The sequence below is a fragment of the Misgurnus anguillicaudatus genome, chromosome 12 (genome assembly GCF_027580225.2).
Source record: "Misgurnus anguillicaudatus chromosome 12, ASM2758022v2, whole genome shotgun sequence".
NCBI classification, from domain to species: Eukaryota; Metazoa; Chordata; class Actinopteri; order Cypriniformes; family Cobitidae; genus Misgurnus; species Misgurnus anguillicaudatus.
In genome coordinates, this window is record NC_073348.2 from 17590576 (window position 1) to 17614256 (window position 23681).

General features: G+C 38.2%; 1 protein-coding gene across 7 annotated transcripts in view; it reads right to left on the reverse strand.

The window, feature by feature from the left end:
* Positions 1-23681, reverse strand: part of strbp (spermatid perinuclear RNA binding protein) — a 114512-nt gene that overhangs the window by 55354 nt on the left and 35477 nt on the right. For all 7 annotated transcript variants that reach the window (XM_073874039.1, XM_073874041.1, XM_073874042.1 and 4 more), the window contains one exon: positions 15696-15763. The gene's annotated coding sequence lies outside the window, so the exon portion shown is untranslated. The remainder of the gene's footprint in view (positions 1-15695; positions 15764-23681) is intronic.

Below are 23681 nucleotides of genomic sequence, written 5' to 3' on the forward strand. Positions count from 1 at the left end.
CTATTTTGGATTAAAAACGGCGAATTTCGCCGAAAGGTGACAAGTTTGCACCCCTGATTACTTCAGGTACTCGAACGCTCACAAACACAGCAAACAATTTTCACACAACACTTTAAAATACCACGACAAAGCAAGCAGTACATGAATAAAATGTTTACATCTACATTTAGTCTTAACAAGCCATCATTTTTAAATTTACTTGGTTTCCTGAAGAACTCCAAACTAGAAAATCAAACCTATTTCAAAACACTAAAGCTACGTCCCCCCTCGCTGAAAACTAAAACTAAACACTTGTCAGCTTGCACGTGAATTTAACAAAGTACGTAAACAAAAATAAACGGTGTCAAGGTGAAAGTACGGTTTTAATTAAAGAGTGAAATTCGAAAAAAAAAATCAACCTGCCTGCACCATCTTCTGAAACAAGATGTGCCCGTTTTACAAAAGCATTCCCATCAACATATAATGCTGACTTGAGATTCTTCCTGGAATCCAAGGAGAAGTCTTGATTAAAAAATGGCTTATGTTAAAGTGAAAATGCGAGAGAAAGTTTGGCATGAAAGTCTTGCTACACACATTGATGTGTGCTTCAAAAGAATACGCTGAACACGCTAAAAAGAGCATGGATGCCATCAATAACTGAATAACAGCATTGTCAATATTTAAGATGGAGGGATGCTGCTTGCTGACTGCAGGTCAACCCTGAAGGGACAGAAGTGAAGCTGGGGTTAACAAGGATCAAGAGATTACAGGAAACCGAGAGACTAGCAAATATCCTGGGAAAAGACAACACTGCATTCATTTATCACTTTTCACCTTTTCTGCATGCGCCTCACTTTCATCGTTTTCGCCTCACTTATAGACAGTTTCATCGGACCCACGTGATACACGTCTGGATCCGAACTTTTTTTCCGGTTTCGTTTTTTTAATGGTCTGACTAGTTGCTAAACTGATCTCTTGAACAAATTCCTAGTCGAAAATAACAAATGTTTTGGTTTCCTAGGTAATCTGTGTGTTGTTTTTTTTTGCTTGTTATATAAATAAACTATGTTTAAAGTACTTTGTTGTTATTTATTCTTCGCAGAGTTTACCGGAAGTTACGTGCGGACCGCGACAGTCGCTTGTTTATGTTGTTACTGCTGAAACTGTCTATATAGTTTTTTATTCCCAAGTCAATTTCTGATGGCATAACCTCACACTTAATAACCAGATGCATTTTTGACTAAAGAATCAAGTTGCTGTGCACTTAATGTGACATTTTTTCAATATTAAAGGGACATTCCACTTTTTTGAAAAAAATTTCTCATTTTCCACTAGAGTTAAACTTTTGATTTTTACTGTTTTGGAATCCATTCAGCTGATCTCCGGGTCTTGCGGTACCACTTTTGGCATGGCTTGGCACAATCCGTTGGGTCCGATTGGACCATTGGCATCGCGCAAAAAATAACTTTCTATATTTTTTCCTATTTAAAACTTGACTCTTCTGTAGATACATTGTGAACTAAGACCGACAGAAATTTAAAAGCTGCGATTTTCTAGGCAGATATGGCTAGGAACTATACTCTTACACCAGTCTGAAAATTGCTACTTTTTATTTTCCGTCGATCTTAGTACACGATGTAACTACAGAAGAGTCAAGTTTTAAATAGGAAAAATATTGAAACGCTTTGGTTATTTTTTAGCGGGATGCTAATGGTCTAATCGGATTCAATGAATTGTGCTAAGCTATGCTAAAAATGCTAGCGCCAGACCCGGAGTTCGGCTGAATGGATTCCAAAACAGTAAAAATCAAATGTTTAACTTTAGGGGAGCTGGAAAATGAGCATATTTAAAAAAAGTGGAATGTCCCTTTAAGGTTATACAATTGTAACGTTACAAAACTCCAACCATATCAGAGAATTGTGAAATACAAAATGCGACAATTCCCATAAAGAACTTCTTATATAATGGGCGGGGCACTGTTGAATTCTTATATTTGGTGGCGCTAGTGGCACAGGAAATTACAAACTTCAGCACTACCACAGTGTCTCCTCAAAGTCTTTTTAGGGAAGTATTGCCATTCAGTGGCCATGTTTGCGACGCCCCTGGCAGTTACTTCAGTCATGTAAGACTAAAGTCCTATCTACATGAATACAAAAAGACACATACCTCTAAAATCACAATTAAACCTGATATCAAATGTACCATACAGTTTGCTGAAATGCCTTTTTTGAGGTCGTTTTAGGTACTGCACATGTGCACAGGTTGGCAAACGCCTCACGTGACTCTTTATAAAGCCCATCCTTCAGAGAATCATCAGTCTTTATCAATTACTGATTGGTTCATTTAACTGGAAGGTGGGCCATATTGAGCATTGCATTGTCTCCAATTCACAGTAATAGCAGTGCCCAATCGTGTTCCAGTATATCTATTATCTTTGGTCTTATTCTTTCTCTTCAGGGAAAACTGTTCTACTTTGTTAAATGCTTAAGACAACTAAGGTAAAACCAATAAACACACTAACCAAACCAGGTTATATAACACTGACAGTGAGGGAGACATAACCCTGACTTACAGTACTGCCAGACCTGGTTGCATCATCCTGCTACGATTTATTTTAATGATGGAGAGCCAAGTATCCCAGATTAATTAAACGTGAAGCCTCAGACTGATTTCTTCTTTTATCTCACATCATATCAAGGACACAACACACGCATGCATAAATCCACGCAACACATCCAAATCCAAAATCCATTGTCTGAATCACAGCATTTCATACTGACACTCTTAACATATACACATACACAATAAATGCAAGAGCAGAACAAATGTCCTGGTATTAAAAACACAGTTAGTTTGTGTAATGGCTGTCTAATGTAACGTAATAGATTGTAGAGTAGTTTTCCATGGACTAAACCCAAAAGCTGAAAATCACTGAAAGATGTCTGGTTTTACAGTACGATCTTATTTTAAGGTTTAATATTAGGCACTAAAAATCACTTTTATTGTATTGGAAAGAGTGAAATTGAACTTAATCCTTAAAGAGCTATGCCACACTATAGATGAAAATGCTAATAAAAAAGACAGGAGTGAAATAAACAGCAGGTCATAGGGGCAAAAAAAATCAACAAAAAATTGAAAAAGAAAGTATTAGTAGTGAATTTAAATGTGTGTGAGTTTGTGTGGTGTACCCAGACTGTGTGTAAGTGTGAACGTGCTGCTTTAGTAAACTGGACACTTTGTATCCTGCTGATATACTAAAGTGCCCCTTCAGAATAGAGACAACAGCTAAATGTAACACTGTGGTGAAATCATCTTCACCTTCCTGTTTCCTTGACTCAGACCTCAGTGATGATGCATAACGAAAACTCTGGAATAAAAGATTTTCTCTGCTCTGAGCACACACACGAAATATGGGACAAACATAACTGCTTTCCCTGAATGTTTAATGTTCTGGTTGTGAATTCTTGTGATTTCAGTTCTTTTCAGTGATTGTTGTAGTATCCAGGGAAGAATGAAAACAAAACATGCCATTTATTATGGCATGATTGACATAAGAATTCAGTTTTTTTGTATGTGTGGACTAGTAGGTGTAAAAGTTTTGGTGTGCACAATCCCTAAGACCAAGACAAGACAGAGACCAAAGATAGTCGAGACTATAAAAAAAAAAACAAGACCGGTCTCGAGTACTACAACACTAATGTGAACACTGTTTTCCGAACTCGGATGCGCACCACGAACTGCGCCCGAGTCACCTAAAAAGGGTGGTCTGGGGTATGGTTCTCGTGGACTGCAGTACAGTTCGATGCTAATATGAATGCAATCCTACTAAATTGCGGAAGTGAACTGCTATTTAAAGCAACACCAAAGAGTTTTTTTTTACGTTAAAATAACGTTTCCAAAAAAGTTTCAGTGGTTCATCCACTCAAAACAGGGTGAACGGCACTTTCACATTCGCTTTGCAGCCCTCTATGGGCCAAAACCGCACTAAAGAAGTTTCCAACCGCCGGGTAGTGGTCCTGTAGTTTGAGTGAAAACTACAAAAACTTGCTTTACGGCAGACCTACAGTCCAATCAGAGCCAGCTATGCTGCAGTATTTATGACAGTGGTAATGAACAATTACACTTTTAACCTGTAGGGGGAGCAAAGAGCAATAAGTCTTTAGTGTTGCTTTAAGTCGCCATGAAACTAGCGATTGCCTTATTTTCCACATGGTGGTGATGTATATACAAGTGAAACCGGCTTCTGAAATTAAATAAGGGAGGGCTGGATTTGATTTTGTCCATCAAGATCTGATTGGATCATTTGAAGTTGGGTCGTGTTGCTAATTGCTAATCGCAGCGATCTTCTCCCGGACCCCGCCCACCTGCCATACCATATAGAGATAGTTTTGAGGGAGGAGGAGATTTGCGTTTTTGATTGTAAGATTATGAGGGCACATTAAAAATAATAATAATAATGAAGCTCACAGATTTGTAAAAAATCCCACAATATTCCAAAACAAATTAAAATTTTTCATTTTATTGTGATGGCGACTTTAAATCACACGTTACATAATCGCACCTACGTAATTGCAAGAACAATTAAAAAGCAGATGTCTCCGTATGATTTCTTGAATCGTGGCAATCTGATGTCATGAAGAAAACCATGTTTTAATCATAAACAATAGAAATAAAAAATACAAAGCATGCAAGTAACTTCCGGTAAACACTGCTAAGAATAAATAACAACAAAGTACTTTAAACGTAGTTTATTTATATAACAAGCAAAATAAACAACATGTAGATTACCTATAAAACCAAAACTTTTGGTATTTTCAACAAGAGTTCAGTTTAGCAACTAGTCAGACCATTAAAAAAACTGAAACCGGAAGTAAAGTTCGGACCAGACGCGTATTGCGTCACCGCACGTGCATTTGATGAAACCGTTTATACACAATTAGTAAGCAAAATGTAAACAATGCATACAAGGTTAGCAACATAAATGGGTTTAAAAAATAAAAAACAAATGACCAATGTAAAATCCTAAAGAGAAATCAGATAAGAACCATTGTACTAAAGTATATAAACACAGTTCACTGAATGCGTTCACTTCAAAAGAGCAAGAAAAATCCTGTTATCCATGATATAACCTCTCTCTCTTTCTCATTCCTCTCTTTCTCTTTTTAGCCTAATGCTATCATGCAGGGTGGAGTACTGCGACAGCTCTCCGGTCGAGTCGCATCCAACCTTGAGCCGTCATGGCCCGGGATCATGGGCACCATCTGCTCTTGCTGCAATCAACACAGCAGGCTCCACGCTGCCTCATGCTACACTATACTGCATCTCAAACGCGCGTGTCTATGCTAATTTGACCCAAGTATCTCTACAGAACCATCTCAGGAGTTTGTGAAGGCGGCGAGACGATGCGTTACAAACTCGGTGTGTGGGTTTGTACCGAAACAGGAAATTTTAACAAGTGTGGGTGAAGCCAAAAGAGGAAACAGAATTGTGTTGTGTGTATGTGCATGCACCCATGTCCGGCGCAAAACCTTCGGCTGCCAACTAGAGACGGATCACTGAATCCATTCATTCCTGGTCAATTTGGGCATGTTTCTTGACAACAGCAATTCATTAGGACGATCCTGGACTCCCTTGGAATAACTCAATCGCTTGCCCGCTTTAGTATTAAGCAGTAAGAAAGACCCACAATGCACTTGGACATGCAGTCTACGGTCAATCCGGCTAAGTGCTGTCGTAAATATTTCAGTGGTAGTCTCTTTCAGTCGCTCCCCCAACTTTATTCTTCTGCTCAAATGTGTTTAGCTCCTTTTGTTTTAGCGTGTCTCTCTCTCTCTCTTCGACTCCAAACATGAATTTTTTATACGTTTTTATAACTTAAAAGCCTGAACAGGCTGGTTTCTAGAGGCAATTCTCAGAAGTTTAATTGCGTTTAAAATAAATAAAAAGAGATTTAGCTATATAAACAGAATTGTTATACAACAAACTGAAATACAATACAGCAAAATAAACAAAAACCCAACACAAAAGTAAATCAAAGAGAGTATTAAATTGATGCTATCAAAACATATCATTATTTGTATTCCCCAAATGCTCTGTTTGGGAAAGACACCAAACCTTATGATGATATGCTGTGTGATGCATGTAAATAACAAAGCATGTTAATTACAGGTTAAAGTTTATCAAGCAATTTTCGTCATTGATTAATGACTGGTATGGGCTCAAGTATACATAGTAAATACAATAAATGTACAGCTTTTTAGCTGTTTGATAACGCTTAATGTTAAATAAAGTTTAACAAAAGCAATTAGGAGAGAAGTTGAGATTAAAATAGTACTTGAAAAAAGTATTTAAATGTAATGTAAAGCAAAAAATGCAGAAAAATACGGAAGCCGAGGAGGCCACGCACTATTATTATTAATTTTTTGTTATCTCGAAATAACAAAAGTTGTTTTCTCGTGATCACGACTTAATTTCTCGTTATCTCGAGATAACAAAAGTTGTTTTCTCGTGATCTCGACATAACAAAAGTTGTATTCTTGAGATGTGATTAAAGCTCACGTGGACTTGATATAACGTGTTGTATCTTTGTAAACAGCAAAAGCATATTTTGCTAAATTAGCATGGATGAACAAATGAGATTTTACTCATCAGAGATTTGCTCAAGCTGAAATAGATTTGTCAATATTTACAATTTTACAGTGGTGAATTTAGGGACGGTCTTTAAGTTACTCAATAATATACACGTTTCTACTTTTAACAGCATTTAAATGGAATGACTGAAAGTCAACAAACCAATGTGTTTATGTGGTTGTCAGCTATGCACATTTTTAGATGTTTGATATTTATTTAAATAAACTGTTAAATACTATTGAATATAGAAACGTGTACAGTATTACTTTAGAGATGGTCCTTAAGTTCACAAACATGAACCGTCCAACTTTTTTTTAAGTCTATCGGCTACACATTAGCTACATGTGTGGTAACGGCGAAGACCCCAACTCATATGCATTAGCAGTCCACTTCAAAATACACTAAATATTGTGGACAGGAAATTACATTATGACATTTGGATTATCATGTCAGAAAAACGAGAAAACCACTTTTGTTTTCTCGAGATCATGAGAAAATTAAGTCGTGATCAAGAGAAAACAAGCAAGCAAAAAAATTATAGTGCATGTCCTCTCTCGGCTTCTGTAGAAATATAATTTACCCTGGTTAACATTTTATTGTGACAGCCACATGTGCGCTTTTATGAGTGGCACAGACTACAGGTGTGCACCTTGCATGGTCCTAACCCACCATGTACTTGGGGAATTCACGCCCGAGGCCATAAAGTTCAATGGTGCACACGTGAAAACACAGGAAGTAGGGGAAATGGCTAAAAACATCATAACCAGGCGAGGGATGCCAAGCATGGTTAGAGAGAGAGAGGGGGGGAGAAAGAGAGAGAGAGATGGGTAGACAAAGAGAGAGGTAAATTCTTAAAACTTTAATTTCCTGTCTCAGGAAATGTTTTGAATGGAAAATTAGCTTTCTGTATATTGCCTACTATTGTTTAGAGTATGCAAAAGTGTGCATTTGTCAGTCACATGACTTTATATCATAATCACATGACCAGAACAATCAGTCAGTGGTGTCCATTATGTGTTATTAAGTAAAAGTCTTACATCCGTCACATGCCCTCATTATAATGGATACATAACACTGCAACAAACAAAACAAAAAAAACAGGCATTGGAAACAAAAACAGGCATCATATCAGTTTGTTCATTACGTCGAACTCGTTGCATTATGAGATACAGTACTTAAAAGTGTGCTCTGCTGTATTCGTCACACTTTAGTCAATGCTGCAGGTCATAAAAATGTATATCGTATGTACCTTTAACATACAGTACTATATGCAATTGTATACATAGTATGCTACCATGCTATTCTACACACAGCCTTTTTCTCATTAACATAGGTGCATGGCAGAGAGGGGTTAAATTATATTAAGAAAGTAAACAAATATGTGGCTCATGAGCTGTGTGTGGGTGCACAGAGCATAATGGGTGATGGCTGTGTGTAAGGAGGTGAAAATCGGCTTGTCTCAGCAAAGTGCCAAATTCCTAACAGAGTTCAGTGACCTCAGGGGCCGCAGTTGTACCAGCCGCAGAGACGAGACAGGAAGATGTGTTCATTTCTCTCCGTGTGTGTGCGCCTTTCCTTTCCAAGCTGCAGTTTTGACCTTTGAACTTATTTCCAGTGCATGCTACACTTCTCGTTACATATTCATCAGCTTTCATCCTGCAATACAGAGCGTGCTCGGCACTCGGCGTTCTGTATTGAATGCATCAGACTCTGCTCTATTAGACGCTGATCAGACAGATTTTCCAGTCTTGGGGTCATGTGTTTACTGGGTCATTTCGGCTTTATAAGTTTAGTTTGTTTATAGTCTTTTTTTATGTTTCATTGCATATTTCAGTATTGTGATGTTTAATGTTTAATGTTTTTAAATTAATATATTTTTTTACTTTTATTACTTTTTTAATAATATTGTGGTAACATAATGTTGCTTTTTATTGTATATTACAGTATGTTGTACTGGTTAAAGGGCACCTATGGTCCGATACACATTTTTACATTTCCTTTGCTGTGTAAGTGTGTATTAGTACATGTTAACAATATGCAAAATGTACAAACCCCAAAATAAACGATGACGCAAGTTATCGTCTTCAATGTAAATCTCTTTTCTTAGACAACAACAAACACACGGATTGTAGGCAACAGTTTACTTCCTGAGATTGGTGATGTAGAGAAGACCGACATTATCATAATTCATCTCGCTTCGGTCTCACAGCCTGTAAGCTAACTCCAGTTAGCATTGCGACCGAATCTTTTAAACATGGTAAGGAGCGTCACATTTCCTGCTGACGTCAGAGGTATTCAGGCCAATCACAACGTACATATTAGCTGGCCAATCATGGAGACAGAGTGTTTCAGAAAGAGAGTGAAATCTGGAGCTACAAAAATGTGGAAAATAATGTGTTTTTTAACCCTAAACATATTGTATTATACCAAATACACAAAATAACGTTGTTTAAGCAATCTAATAGTTGCATTAGTTCATATAGAAACACTAGTTAATGACACCACCTAACATTAAAATTATATTGGCACTAATTGGCCACATTTACAGCTAATATCAGCATATGGTATTTACGCATCAGCTATACTTCTTAATAATGATTTCCAATTCTACACAAAATGATTCCAAGTTATGAGTAAACAAAAGTACCCAAACACGGTACTTCTTGTACCAATGGCAAGCCAACAAAACTTTGATAGAGAAAGAGAGCAGTAGAGCGAGAGAGATTGCACGGTAAGACAAAAGACAAAAAATGAGGCTCTGTGCCGGCTCATCCCGCAGGAATTGTCGTCATGGCTACATCTTTCCAGTAGCAGCTCTGTGATTCCCAGGGTGGGATGAATGAAAGACAGGAGAAGAGAGAGAGAAACAGATGCAGACAGACAAAGGAGACACAGAGACACATGAAACGGGTCTTATTGAAGTGAGAGATTGGGGATTGAGATTGTGGCTAAAGAAAAACTCAATCTAACAATAATTTCAGCATTACAAACACTCCCAACGCAACCTGCAGCTGCACACCTACATAAGAGAGAGAGTAATATTACAGGCACAACACATTTAACTTGTGTAATGTGTCATCCGCTACTGTAGTTCGGAGTAAAACACAATATCCAGTGGGAAATCATGTAGGGTGGAAGTATTTCCACTTAAAAATGACCGGATTGCAATTTAGATATATCAACAGTGCTTTGTATGGCTTTACTATACTAATGTTTATTAACAAAATGTATAGAGACCTTTTTTATGGTGACTTTAAGAGATAAATACAGTATGGTTTGCCACCAAGGACAAATATATCAGATACAGGGGTTTGACATGCAGCCTTGGTTTTGTTTATCAAAATATATAGGTGATAACGTGTATCAATTACTCGTGCATAGTGAAACGTGTTGTTTGTCTGTTTCTCTGTACTGAATGCTCCATTAGAAATGGCCTTTTAAACAGCACACACAGCTAGGCAAACATGCATGTCTCGTGTGTATCTGTGTTTATCTGCATTCATCATGACTTCAGGAGTCTCAGCAGTCGACAGTTTTAAATGGGAACCTCAGACAGCTTGTGGCAGAAGCCTTTAGCTCAGCACTGAAGAGACGCTCAAGATGCATCTACTCAACCCAGCTCAAAACACAGCGGAAAAAGATGAAAAACAGATATGAGGCCGGAGGGACAAGAAAGAGAGGCAGCAATAACAAAAACTCAAAGAGAACAAATGCTGCACTGCGTGTGGCACAAATGATTCGACAGGAAATGACAACAAGAAAGAGAAACAGACAGAGACAGGCAGGCAGGCAGACAGTCGAGATATAGACAGACAGAGAGAAACAGACAGGCAGACAGAAACAGACAGATGTACAAACAGACCGACAGACAGACGGATTAAAACAGAGAAAGAGGGCAGACAGGCAGAAAGAGAAGAACAGACAGACAAAGAGAAACACGCAGACAGACAAAATCAAACAGATAGACAGAGAGAATCAGAAAGACAGAGAGAGAAACAGATAGAGAGAGAGAGACAGACAGAGAGAGAGAAACAGACAACTGAAAGAAACAGACAGGCAGACAGACAGACAGACAAATATACAGAAACAGTCAGGCAGTCAGACAGAGAGAAACAGACTGACAGACAGACAATGAGAAACAGACAGACAGAAACAGTCTCGGAGAAACAGACAGACAGACAGAGAGAAACAGACAACTGCAAGATACATACAAAAAGACTGAAAGAAACAGACAGAGTGACAGACAGACAGACAGACAGACAGACAGAGACAAACATATAGAGAGAAAGAGGCAGAGGATTAGACTTAGAGACAAACAAACAGACAGACAAAGAAAAACAGACAGACTGAAAGAAACATACAGACAAAAACAGACTGAGAGAAACAGACAGAGTAACAGACAGACAGAGATAAACAGAGAGAGAGAAAGAGGCAGAGAATCATACTTAGAGACAGACATACAGACAGATATACAGATAAAGCAAAACAGACAGACTAAAAGAAACAGACAGACAGAAACAGACTGAGAGAAACAGACAGTCATACAGAGAGAAACAGACAACTGAAAGATACAGATAGACAGACAGACTGTAAGAAACAGACAGACTGACTGAAAGAAACAGACAGAGTGACAAACAGACAGACAGAGACAAACAGACAGAAAGAAAGAGGCAGAGAATCAGACTTAGAGAGAGAGAGAGACAGACAGACAGACAGACAGACAGAGAGAAAGAGGCAGAGAATCAGACTTAGAGAGAGAGAGACAGACAGACAGACAGACAGACAGAGAGAAAGAGGCAGAGAATCAGACTTAGGGGCTGTTTACACTTGGTATTAAGATGTGTTTTCATCGATCGGATCACAAGTGGACGAGAGAGACACATTACGTTTACACCTGGTATTTAAATCCGTCTCTTTTGTCCACTTTCGACCGCTTCTGTGCTGAATACTATGAGGGGGTGGTCTGTGAGACGGTGGGCGAGTCTCTCTGCTGTCATTCAAACCCGAGCGGGAGTAATTATGAGTTTATATGGACGCAAACTAATAATGTCGGAGTGCACTGCTTGTTTAGCAAGTAAACATGCTGCACAGTGTTTTGTACATGAGTATGTAAGAGCTTTCTTTGAATTTTCAGCGCAATTGATGAAATAGGATCGTGCAACTTTCACACGCTTTCAAAACGAAACTACGGAGATCCTTCGCTTTAGTTTTATCAATGAAAGGCTAAAAATAGCGCTGTTCACCAAATGTTCACGCCAGAAGTCAAAAAAGACGTAAAACTTGTGTTTATAATACCTCAGATTAGATAAATGGGCGGAGAGAAGGCGGTCGCGTGTGGCTGTTCGAACGCATTCAACCACATGTGTGTTCCGCAACTCCAAAGCGTTCCGATCGAAAGTGGTTTCGACCACCTCTGGATGTGGTTGAAAGTGGTCGAAAGTGGACGAGCTCAAAACGTTTTGAACACCATTTACACCTGGCATTAACGTCGTCCACTTGTGATCCGATCGACGAAAACACATGTTAATGCCAAGTGTAAACAGCCTCTTAGAGAGAGACAGACAGATATACAGATTAAGAAAAACAGACAGACTGAAAGAAACAGACAGAAACAGACTGAGAGAAACAGACAGACATACAGAGAGAAACAGACAACTGAAAGATACAGACAGACAGACAAAAAGACAGACAGACAGACAGACTGACTGACTGAAAGAAACAGACAGAGTGACAGACAGACAGAGACAAACAGACAGAGAGAAAGAGGCAGAGAATCAGACTTAGAGACAGACAGACTGACAGACTGAGAGAAACAGACTGAGAGAAAGAGGCAGAAAATCAGACTTAGAGAGAGACAGACAGATATACAGGTAAAGAAAAACAGACAGACTGAAAGAAACAGACAGACAGACAGACAGACTGAGAGAAACAGACAGACATACAGAGAGAAACAGACAACTGAAAGATACAGACAGATTGAAAGAAACAGACAGACAGACAGACAGACTGACTGAAAGAAACAGACAGAGTGACAGACAGACAGAGAGAAAGAGGCAGAGAATCAGACTTAGAGACAAACAGACAAAGAAAAACAGACAGACTGAGAGAAACAGACTGAGAAAACAGACAACTGAAAGATACAGACAGACAGACAGACAGACAGAAAGAAACAGACAGACTGACTGAAAGAAACAGACAGACTGACTGACAGAAAGACAAACAGAGACTAAAAGACAGAGAATCAGACTTGGAGACAGACAGACAGACAAACAGACAGACAGACAAAGAAAAACAGACAGACTAAAAGAAACAGATAGACAGACATAAACAGACTGAGAGAAACAGACAGACATACAGAGAGAAACAGACAACTGAAAGATACAGACAGACAGACAGACAGACAGACAGAAAGACAGACAGAAAGAAACAGACAGACAGACAGAGACAAACAGACAGAGAGAAAAAGGCAGTGAATCAGACAGACAGACAGATATACAGAAACAGACTGAGAGAAACAGACAGACAAAGAGAGAAACAGACAGACAGAAACAAACAGACAGACAGAAACAGACAGAGTGACAGACAGACAGAAACAAACAGACAGACAGAAACAGACAGAGTGACAGACAGACAGAAACAAACAGACAGAAACAGACAGAGTGACAGACAGACAGAAACAAACAGACAGAAACAGACAGAGTGACAGACAGACAGAAACAAACAGACAGACAGAAACAGACAGAGTGACAGACAGACAGAAACGAACAGACAGAGAGAAAGAGGCAGAGAATCAGACTTATAAAAAGACAGACAGATAAAAATAGACAGACTCGGACAGACAGAAAGACAGATATACAAAAACAAACAGACAGACAGACAGACAGACAGACAGACAGACAGGTACAAACAGACAGAGAGAAACAGGCAGAGAATTAGACAGACAGATAGAAAGAGACAGACAGAGATAGAAACAGACAGACAGACAGAGAGGCAGACAGATAGAAACAGAGAGAGACAGATGGTAGATGAAAGGGAATCAAAACTGGTAAATAAAAGATGTGAAGCACTTTCTTGAACAGATTTCAACATATTGGGTCTCATTTATAAAGCGTGTGTACACACAAAACGGGACTGGAAACGTGCGTATGTCAGTTTCCACGCAATGTTTGTGATTTATAAAAAATAACTTAATGGGAGAATGGGCTTGCAGGGTGGGATCTGAGGATGATTCATGTATGCACACTTGCAGGTGATCTGTGATTTATAATGGGAACATTGCTTTTGTTTTATAAGTCTTAATATTTTTTGCCGTATGCCATTTTTGGCTTTTGTGCGTACGTAGACGTTTAGTAAGGATCCTACGCACAGTTTTATAAATGAGACCCATTGTCTTAACCCTTGAAAGTAATTTTTCGTTTTCATCAAATATTTAAAAAGTTAGAATTTTAAATTGAGTGGTTGTGTAAAAAGGCAACATTTTATCAAAATATAAAAAAATAAATAACTTCTGTCCATATGACAGAGTAGCGTGTTGCTATGCAGTTGTTCGGGCTCTGGGTGGTTGCTCAAGCATTTCTTACTGTGAATATGACTCAGTTAGGATTTAAGTCCAATAACTAAAGATAGATCTCTTGTCATCCAGCCACACAGTTTGAGTTTGTGCCCATAGCACAAATTGTGCTAGATGAGATACACGCCAAATCCAATGCAAATCCCTAACCTTAAAAATGAGCAATAGTGATGCTTCCTTAAAAAAACACCTAAAAAATGCCAAAATAAGTGACTTTCAAAGTCCAAAAATCACAAACACTATAATACATCTTTCACATACAAATAGTATTGATTAAAAAGCAAATAAATCAGCTTGTTAAATCACACTAGAAGCCATGAAAGGTCATACATATTTGGCTACATATTTTAAAAACAAAATGCACAAACATTGAAAAAAAATTGCATTATTCATATGCAAAATGAACAATTAATGTTCAAATGTCAGATCGACTGAAACCGCAACGACAGATGTGGCTGCCAAAGTCACGGCTTTTCCAAGGACACTGCGGCGAAAGAGAGAGTGTGTGTTTGATGGAGAGAGATGAGTGCACAGGAATATGAGAGGCAGACTGGGAATACACTCACGTGGTTCCCCCGTACCGCAAGCATGCGCTTGGGGTCTGGGGGTGGGGCTTCTGGATACGATCCAGGAAGCAACCTGGGGAGACTACAGGGATGATGGCAAGGTTCAAACCTTATTGTGTCAGACTACTGTAGCGTTGTGATAAATATTGCCAGACAATGCGCCCATTGGCCACAAATGGACAAAAAGTCAGGCATATTGTTCTGTACCAGGACCTGGACTGAGTCCGAGAGGTGAAGTAGATCCATGCCGAACAAGCAATCTGTACAACGACCCGTCAATGAGTCAAAGAGAGCAGACTTAAAATAACACAATGTGTGGTTAATTTCTGCCTCGGACAAGACAAAAATCAATGACACCCACATCTACTTTGTTATTTTTGCTCCAAGCACTTTACTTCGCAATTCCAACTTAACAGCCATGATAAATTGGCTTTTTTCTGTGCCAGTGGATGGTTAAACCAAAAATAGCTCAATGAATCCTTTTGTGGACACAAAGGTGTGCAATTACTTTTCCAGTGATATATATTTGGTCTCTAAAAGAGTGTGATTGTGTTTACATCTGTAGGATTTGTACTACAACAAAACTATCATTCACCCCCAAGGCACCATCTTGCCCTCGCCAAAGAATAACATATAGTAAGGGCAAATACATTTTACATATGCATTTATCCAAAGAGACTTGGAGTCCATTCAAGGCTTACATTCATCACTATGGGTTTAATCCTAAAGGTCACACATGAGCTTGATTTCGCTAGATGCCAGGCTTCACCAGTTAAGCTACAGTAACTATACCTTACCAACCCGCGCACCCAAAGTAAATAGTGAATGAGGTGGTTTCAGATGTTGTAACCCAAGCATGTTCTCAAAACAGCAAAAAGGTAACTCAGTTCACCCAGTTATCTTGGGCACTACTGATTTACACCTAAGAGGTCAATAAAGTGGTCACCTACCGTCAGCAGTTACGTCCTGGCCCTCTCCTGCACCTGCTCACAGAAGACAGACGCTGATGTCTCAGGATCTGTGTAGAGAGAAAGAGAGAGAGAAAGAAATGTTTATAGTTTGTTTACCATTTACAGACAGGGTCACATTTACAAACACAATTCTTAAAGGTACAGCAACAAAAATAACAGGGTAAAAATATCCATACAAAATGGCACCGATCTGCAGGTTTTCTGTTTGTGGAGCAAGACAGAAAGATATTACACCACTTTAATGCCCCCACTGTTGTGTTTGAATGCACATGGTGGGCTGCTTTTAAACGTCACCCCCGAGCACCTCATGCGTGGTAGGAGTTGAATCACCACTGACCCGGTTCACGTATCTACCATCCCTCTCCTGTCTTTGTTGAGCAGGTACAAACACTAGCACTGCCTTTAATGGCACTGACCCTGCGCTTGTTGTTCACTGCAATGTGCGATATCCAGACAGCAGACAGTGAGAGAGGGAGATAACAGAGGCGTACTGCATCACACACCAGTACGGGGCGGATGACAGGCGAGCACACACTGCTGGAGGCGAAAAGGTGATGCGACCTACCAGCTCTGTAAACGGTAACTCCAGCTGGTGCTTCTGGAGTGACCATTGACTATTTCTGCACATTGGGTAAATCGATTTCCATTTGATAACCCAAGCTGATCCTCAAGCACTACACTGGTGGTACATTATTACAGAAGCGCCTCACTGCAGAACACAACATCTAGGGGTTTGATCCAGATCCAGGGGGCGAAAACTAAACTTACTCCAAATTACTACAATAAAAGTAGCGAAGTGAAACGTAAGGTTTTTTGGTTATAATGTTTTGTACTAAGAGCAAGTTTAACCCCTATAAATGAATAGAGTATAAATAGGCACAATTAATAACATTTATGACATTTTATTTAGAAATTAATAAACTGAATGTTCATCTTGTATGGACTTTTAACTTGTATTAACATGTCTTTATACAGCCAATAGCTTACCTCACAGAAGGTTTACTTTTCTTACAATGACAAATTAAAGATATTAAATTAAAAGTTTGTGTCTATATTTATTTACTCGTATAGTAACTAGCCATGTAATAAGTGTGATAATGTACCGCCAACCAGGTTGTTATCGCAAATAAATCCCTCAGACTTAAAAACAAACTAAAATTATTGACTTTTATGACCATCAGTTTTTTTTTTGTTCTCAGACATGTGCATTCCTCTGCCAATGGCATGTTTAGGTCCGAGGGTAAACACATTGATAAAAATAATGTATTGCTTAAATGCACTGCAAGACGCTTTGGATAAAATGCCAAATGCAAAAAAATATAAAAGTAGTTGCATGTGTCATAAATTAACAACTAATAAGTTATTGAGTTTGACCAGTACTACATTAGTATTGCTGACAGTTTAAACTGAAGTTTTGTCGTTTTGGTCAGTGTTGTTTTCGTCAACAATGACGATAACGAAATGATTTCGTTGACGCACCTTTTTTTATGACAATAAGTGACGATGACTAATTAAAAATGGCTCTAAGGTGGCGAAAACATTACGAGATGCTTTCGAGTTTTTGTTGATGAGACGAGACGGAATGATTATAAGTCTGACGTTCACGATGCATGTAATTTCTGGCAATTTTGGGTGTAATCTGTTTTTAGCTAAAAAGTATCAGCAATGCTGCCGCTTCCTATCCGTGTTTTGGGTGCACACCCACCACCCGGCTGCCGCCATGCCGCGCACGCGCATCAGATTTCACACCACAACAACACACCTGCGGCTGTGGCTAAATCGAAGGACCGTGGCGGTGACACCAATAAACGGAAACGACGAGATGATTTATGGACATACTTTCAGTATAATCCATCAGAAAGAAAAACGGAATGCATATTGGGAGACAACGGTAAATGTGTGACACATTTCATGGTGAGCTTAAGGTTTTACATGTATCTACTTGTCAAACCTAAGCCCATTTCCAATACCTTTTAACCTTAATTAATTTGTTAAAGACTTTTTTTACTAAAATTGACTTAAACTTGACTAAAACTATCTAAAACATTTTAGTCGCTAAGTTTATAAGCGACTAAAATGTGACTAAAACTAAAAAGCATTTTCGTCCAAAAGACTAAGACTAAAACTAAAAGGGCTGCCAAAAACAACACTGGTTTTGGTGTCTCACCAGGTTGAAAACAGCCAACGTTAGAAAAAAAATGAAATCTCATGACTGCATTTTTTTTTGTGGGGGGGTTGAATGGAAGAATGCATCTAATATAAACGATCTGTGAGTAATGCATCCAATCAGTGTCATATGAACCTAACACCAGCCTAACTGCAGTAGACTTGGTGATGCACCACAACTAAAATAAATTAAGTTTTAGCCATGTCTAGCTCTAAAAAAGCAAGCCTGTAATACGTTTCCATTAACCAGCCATCAACAAAAACAATGCAACACATGACCTTTGGTGTAATACTGCATTACACTGCTATTATAAAGACAATGTATGACTGGACTGCACAATGATTCCTGTTATCTCAAATAATTGATAAAAATAATTGTGTGAATGAATGTAGAAAGTAAAATCAGCCATGCATAGTCAGCACAATACCCTGAAAAAACTCACTGCTATACAAAAGCTCACTCCCTTCCATTCCAAAATTAGAAGTCAGTCTCTAGTGGGCACTCTGATGATTCAGCCGGGGACTCTTGAAATTGACCAAGCCCGTGTTTATATGCTCCATCTTCATTGATGGGCATCCTGCCAACACTTAACTGTTGTGGTTCTTCCCGGGTCTTTCCATGAGCTTCAATATCACTGCAGTGACTGGAGAAAGAGCACGCATGATTGTTTGATGATAAATCCACAGCTGAAAATTGTTTTTCCCGGGAGACGACTGACACTGGCCCATCTCTAATCTCCCCAATAGAAAAATTAAGCTGCATGGCGGTGACTGTGTTTACGAAGCAGACAACACCGTTTTATCAGGGGACGGGATGGGTGAGGGGACATGGAAATAAATAAAAAACTGTTTTTTACGAGGAAGCAAAGAAGGAAGGAAGAATAAAATATATTTAAGAAAAAAGAAGGAAAGTAGGAAGGACAGAGAGAATGAAGAAAGGAAGGGACAGAGAAAAATTAAGGAACAAAGGAAGAAATAAAGACTCTAAAAATGTCTCAGTTATTTTTAACCCATGTTGTGTAAATATTGGACAGAACACACACTACTGAGTTAAAACTGACCCAACAGCTGGGTTACTAAAATCCATGTTGCATAAATACAACCCAACATTGGGTAATTATTAACCCAGCAGTGTGTTCTGTCCAATATTTTCCCAGCATGGTTAAAAATAATACGACGAAAAGAAGGAAGGAAGGAAGGAAGGATGAAAAAGAAAGAAAAAGAAAATAAGGAAAAAAGAAAGGGAGGACAGAAGGAAAAAATGGAAGAAAAATTAAAGGAAGAAAGAAAGGAAATAAGTAAAACGAGGAAGGGAAAAAAGGAAGGAAGGAAAAAGGAAGGAAGCAAAAATCTAAATTTAAGGTTTAAAAAAATAAGGAAAAGGTAGGTAGTTAGGTAGGAACAAAGGAAAGAAAGAAAGAAAGAAAGCAAAGAAAAAAGAAAGCAAAAAATAAAGCAAGGGAGCACAGAAGGCAAAATTGAAGAAAAAATGAAGAAAGAAAGAAAGAAAGAAAGGGTCTAAGTAAAAGAAGAAAGGAAAGGAAGGAAGGAAAGAAGGAAGGAAAGGAAGGAAAAATTAAAAATTAGGGACATAAAGAAAAAAAACGAAAAGAGGAAAGGAGAAAGGAAGGAAAAACGGGGGAAGAAAAAGAAGGGAGGGAAGTAAAAAAGAAGGAAAAAAGGAAGGAAGAAAGAAAAATGGATTAATGGAAGAGAAGGGATACCAGAAATTAAGTAAGGAAGGAAGTAATGAATAAAGAAAGGAAGGAGAGAAAGAAGGAAAGAATAAAAGAAGGCAATAAAAATGAAAGAAAGGAAGAAAAGTTAAAAGGAAGGAAGGAAGGAAGGAAGGAAGGAAGATAAAAAGGAGGAAGGAAGGAAGATATAAAAAATGAGGAAGGAAAGAAGAATGAAATGATAAAGGAAAAAGGAAGGATCGAAAAAGAAGGGAAGGGAGGAAAAGGGAAGATTAAAAGGCGGAAAGAAAAAGGGAAGGAAGGAAACAAAGTTAAATGAAAGGAAGGAAGATAAAAAAGAGGGGAAGGATGGAAGATAAAAAGAAGGGAGGAAGGCAGAAAGAAAGATAAAAAGGGAGAAAGGAAGACAGAAAGAAGGGAGGTAGGAAGGAAAAATGAAATAATAAAGGAAAAAAGGAAAAAGTAAGGATTGAAAAAGAAGGGAAGGGAGGAAAGGGAAGATTAAAAGGTGGAAAGAAAAAGGGAAGGAACGAACGAACGAAGGAAGCAAATTTAAATGGAGGGAAGGAAGATAAAAAGAGAGGAAGGAAGGAAGATAAAAAGAAGGAAGGAAGGAAAAAGGAAGGAAGGAAAAAGAAGGAAAGGAAGGAAAAGGGAAGATTAAAAGGAGGGGAAAAAAGGGAAGGAATGAAGGAAAGTTAAAAGTAAGTAAGTAAGATAAAAAGAAGGGAAGGAAGGAAGAAAGATAAAAAGAAAGGACGTATGAAGGAAGGAAAAATTAAAGAATAAAAGAAGAAAGAAAAAGGGAAGGAAAGGAAGAAAGGTAGGAAGGAATGAAAAAATGGAAGAATGGAAAAGGGAAGGAAAAAGGAAAGGTTGCAGATGCTTTATAAGGCATGAAATCAAGCGTTTGGTTTTCTGTAGCCAGACAAAAATAACACCACACAAGTAACAGATCTGCTCGACGATCAGTTTACCCTGACTGACCACACTCAAATACCAAACATTTCTGCATTTCCCTGCTGTTAATATTGATACTCGGCCATTGAAGCCTTAAAAACGCAAATTAGACAACCAGAAAACAATTGGATTTGGGTTTACATACAGTAAAAATACAATATGAAAAGCAATGTTGTTTCATATGAAGATCAGTATTGACCCGTACCTGAGTGCAGACATTTAGATGGTTTCTAGTGCCACTCATTGATCAAGTTGCACTAAAACAGAGGCTTTACCAGAAGTGTAATCAATGTACAGAGCTCTAATTCAAACATCAATAATTACACTCTTATGTGAGATAGTATGATACATTAAAGCCCCGCATACTCAATTACCTATGAAAACAAATTTGTCCGAGTCTGAAGTGAATAATGGCTACCTCAAACATAAAAGGCCATGGTCATTTATTTTATCTGCTTTCTGTCAAAATTACAAGCTAATAACGCCTTACAAAGAGAAAACAATAAACTAATAACCAAAAACAGTCAAGTAAAACACGTCTTAAGTGACACATGAAGAATGAATTGATAAAGATGCAAAACAATAAAGCTATGAAAGCAATCCCATTGTGCATTGTACTGTTGGTGATTCCTGGTCTATATATGTGAGGTCTATATATTTGACATGTTATTTCTGGGTATAATCCCCACACAAATGCGAGGAGCCACGCAGGATCGGCAGTAAAGCGAAATTCAATTAGAGCTCTAAGGCATTGTCTCCAACACATTGCTCCACATTGAATACTGCAGAGAGGCTGCTTTCCAAATGAGATTAAGTCAACTGCGGGTATGTCAAGCAGGCACTGTCTGTGCTATAAATTTCAACTGATAAGGGCTTTCATAATCTACTATCAGTCTGCCACATAAACATTAAGATCGGATATCTCACCATCTAATCTTACATTTTTGCCACTGAGCCATAATGCCTATAACTAGCATGGCATGGAAAGTTAAATTGGAGTCACACATTCTCAACTGATTTATCAAGACAAACTCGTTCCTAGTCAGGTTAGGTTCTTTCTCAAGAAAAAAGAAAAAAAAGAGGCAAACGCCCTTCTAACTATGTTTTTAGACGTTTGTAAAACCCAGAATGTATATCATACCAAAGCATCGGTTTTCATTACCAATGGGATTGACAAACCAGTTTGACTGCAACACTGCAACGTTGCTCTAGAAATCTGCTGGCCAAACCCTGATTTTCTCTTGTCAGCAACTGTAAAGGTCAGGTATGCCATAATTATAAAATACCACCAGTCTTTAGCTTCAGAAAATCTACCAGGAGGAAATTATGCAGCACTAAATTAACATTCAAATTTATTTCCACAAAATGGTTGCCAGTTTTTGAATTACAGTTAATGGTTTAATTTGCCATGTTGAAACATCTGTTAATGTAATTTAATATATTACACATTACACTAATTGAGGCATTCTGAGCAAAACACATACACCTCTTAAAATGCTGGGTTATTTTCAACCAAGCATTGGGTCAAAAAAGGTGGGTCCAGCAGATGGGTTGAAATTAACCCAGAAAATATTTATATTTGACTCAACAATGTGTTAAAACAACCCAGCATTTTGGGCTGAAACAATCCAACATGGGTTAAATTACAACCCAGCGGGCTGGGCTTGTCCCTTTTTGACGCAATGCAACCCAGCATTTTTAGAGGGTATCCATTTTATTCATAATTTAGGTTCTAATGAGATGCTGGCCCATAGAGGGCGCTTATTCCTAAAACATAAATGTACGTCGTAATAAGCTGTTTGCACAAACAATGTATCAGGTTGTTGTTTTTTAAGCACACATTATAATTATTTCATAGCCTAGCAAATTAAGCACATTCCCCACATTTGAAGTAGTTTTACTGTATATTACAATAAAAATGAACTGTTATAAAAAAATGTTAAGACTCTTAACACTTTTCACGCAAGCTTTAAAAAAAAAGTTGCCAGCCAGCGCCAGCATTTTTTGAAACTCTTCATGACAAGGAAGCGTTTTCTCCTACTTGACGAGTTAACACGTCAATGGCGGGGAAAGAGTTAAGGTTTCCCGGACAGGGCTTACCCTAGTCCCAGACTAAAATGCATGTTTGAGCTGCCTTAATTTTAAAACATCTCGCACTGACATATCTTAACATATATCAGTGCCATCATTTTGTCTCAAGATGTGCACCAGTATTGGTTTTTTGTAAGGTTACATTTAGGGTCCCTGCTATTTTCATGTTTGAAAGAAACCTCTTCCCCATATAAGTTTTCATATATTTAATGCAAAAACTTTGAAGCTCAATATCTAAAAACTGATTAGGATGAAGATAGAACATTATAATTCAAAGGGGACGAAATGTCTCCCTCTATGACATGTTTTTCCGGTGGTGGCTACTGTAGCTTCTCTATGCGTTTCAAAAGCGAGGGAAGAGCAGTGGACTGAGCCATGGGTTGCAATTCGCAAAATTTACACACTGCACCTTTAAGGTACTACTGTACATTTGGGGAAAATTTATACTTAAATTTATGCATTTGGACGATGCTTTTATCCAAAGCAACTTACATTGCATCCAAGCCATACATTTTTATCAATATGTATGTACGTTGGGATTTGAACCCATGACTCGTGTTGCTAGTGCGGTGCTATTGAGCTAATACCAATTGAGCTACAGGAACATAAGGATGTGTGGAACATACACATCGTTTTGCTTATAATATGCTAAATGTGTTATACTGTATGAAACAATGCCTTTCAGACAACATTGAATGTACTGTACCATACAATAAGTGCAATACAGTAAGAAACAATACCTTATAAACAATACTGAATGTGCACTACTGTGCTAAACAATTCAACGTGCAATACTTTACAAAATCATAATGTGCATACTCGTCTTAATAATGCAGTGAATGTCGGTCAATGTGTCATCAAAGTATGTTGTGCCATTCTGTTTCTTATATTAAAATTGGTAATTTTACATTGTTAAGGGTTTGTACTGACTGCACCTGTATACATTTACAATAAAGATTATCTATTTACATTTTGAAGATGTACTTAAAATATTTTTAATTGTAATAAAAATGCCACAAGGCAGAATTCTTAAAAAACAGGCTTCATTTTT